The 2,119-nt window shown below is 29.7% G+C and overlaps 1 protein-coding gene across 1 annotated transcript in view; it reads left to right on the top strand.

Moving 5' to 3' along the window:
• Positions 1-361: 361 nt before the first annotated feature.
• The window catches only part of LOC106470834 (histone H3.3), a 7,032-nt gene continuing 5,274 nt past the window's right edge, over positions 362-2,119 (top strand). The window contains exon 1 of the mRNA XM_013931405.1: positions 362-479. The gene's annotated coding sequence lies outside the window, so the exon portion shown is untranslated. The remainder of the gene's footprint in view (positions 480-2,119) is intronic.

The following is a 2,119-nucleotide window of genomic DNA, read 5'->3' as shown; positions in this document are numbered from 1 at the left end:
ATGTCCGCTATCCTAACTTTTTCTTTAATATTTAAGATAAATCAGCCTTAATTTATACATAGTCCATAGAATATGGTTTAAACTATTTATGACTCTTCCCATAATCTATTTTTTTTATAATCGGAAATAATCCTGAGGGTCCTTCTTCAGATTATTTCTAGAAGATCAATATTCCTTTTATATTATAAGAACATTAAAACTGAACATAAACAGAAAACATTATTATAATTTTATGTGCACATTAAAAATAATATTTAGTTTATAAATGGTTTTTAAGAGAGGAGAAAGAAAAAAGACAACGAGTTTTATATAATTACATATAAAAGAATAGCCATTAGAGGGACTCAACGGACATGACGTCATTCCAAATTTTACAAGCACAATTTCACAGTTTAAGTTTAACGTGTTAGTTATAACTGTTATATTCTCCCGCCAATTTAGTGTAAGCGGTCAGGACTTAAATTTTTGAAAAGAAGGCGGTAAGTGAGATGGCTAAGTTAGATTGTATAGTAATTTTAGGATATTAAACGCAATTGGAATTAAGTATTAGTTATTATACATGTGTTTCTTTATTTTTTGTTATAGTTTCACAAGTTGTCAGTGTAAGAGGTCATATACAGTACAGAACTCTAGACTAGTCTAACAAGTACGTTATACATACACTATAGTTGCAGTAGTACTACTAATTCAGTAATTGTTTATCTTAATGTTTAATAGTACTCTTAGAAAACATGTATGTGGCGAATTTTAAATACTGATTGATAATTATATTATTGGTGGGAATTATCTAACAGTAACACTAGTAGTAGTATTGAGTATTAACAATAACAACTGAGCATTATGGCTGTCCGTTATCTGGCTTGCTATTGCTATAGCCAGTCATTCATATGATTATGATTGGCAAATATTCAGTGACTTTTGTTGGCCTTATTTTATAAAATTAGTTTTTCTGTTATCTGAGATTTTTACGTTTCTAACCTCAATACTGTAAGTGTAAGCTGACTGTAACGTGTATGTTATAACTTATTGTTTCGGTACAAAGAAGGATTCTGGTGGGCTATTTACAACCAATCACGATTTAGTAACTAACGAATAGTATTTAAAATTAACTTTCTCATTGACCAATCATTGTCGATCTTTAGCGCTCCAATGAAAGAATTGCATGTAGTGACGTTTAATTTGATGTCATTTCCCATTGTCGTTGTGCAAATTTTTATAAATTTGAAAAGTAAAACAAACGTGTTAACTGTTGTCAAGAGTTACTGTAACGTTTAACAAAAATTTAACATATACCAAAGTGTCCTAGGACTCAGAGTAGGATTTAGTAACATATTTGACCCGTTCTATTTTCGTTATACACAATAATTCTACCAATTGTGTTAGATTAATATTAACAACTCAAGTTTTCAAGAACATAATAATTGATATTCATAAGTTATAAGGTGAGATTTAATTACTAAATTAGTTAATAAAATAGAACTAGCCTCGACTACAAGTCAACACCTAGTTAGTCTCAACAATTAAAGTAAGTTAACCATAATAGAAGTGGAAATTTGCTATTTAGGGCAACTATCGCACTACAAAAAAAATACCAGAATAATATTTTACTGGTGCATTTTTATGCCCTAAATTATCCGAATCCAGAAAGTTTTCATCATATGGCGTTTTTGCAGATCTTGGCCCTAAATTAAAGTATGAGTTAATAGTGAACTTCCTAAGTAAATTCAGTAAGCCTGTTGTTAAAGCTAAAATTTTTAGTAAAAACCAGTACGTTTTGTTGTACAATTTGAAGGTTCAATTTTCACCTGTGTTGAAATATTTTTTTATGATTTAATAGAAATTTGTACAAAATTTGTTGATTATAAGGATGCTCTCGTTAGTAATTTTAGGCTTTTGCATATTGTCATTTGAAAGTGAACTATTTTCACGAAGATTTCTTCTGAAAATTCAATCTACAATAATAAAAGAGGCTCTGTGTGTGTGACTGTCATAGTTCCAAGAGGAAAGAACCTCTTATTCCTGAAACTTTGCATGCATACCAAGGGGGATTCTGAGGGTGTGCACCTGGGTATTATTTTTTAGATTTGACTCCAAAAAAAAAAAAATTGGCCAATTTTTT

This window comes from Limulus polyphemus, unplaced genomic scaffold (assembly GCF_000517525.1).
Source record: "Limulus polyphemus unplaced genomic scaffold, Limulus_polyphemus-2.1.2 Scaffold4242, whole genome shotgun sequence".
NCBI lineage: Eukaryota > Metazoa > Arthropoda > Merostomata > Xiphosura > Limulidae > Limulus > Limulus polyphemus.
Note: the sequence above shows the minus strand (reverse complement) of the source record. Positions and strands in the feature narration are given on the sequence as shown.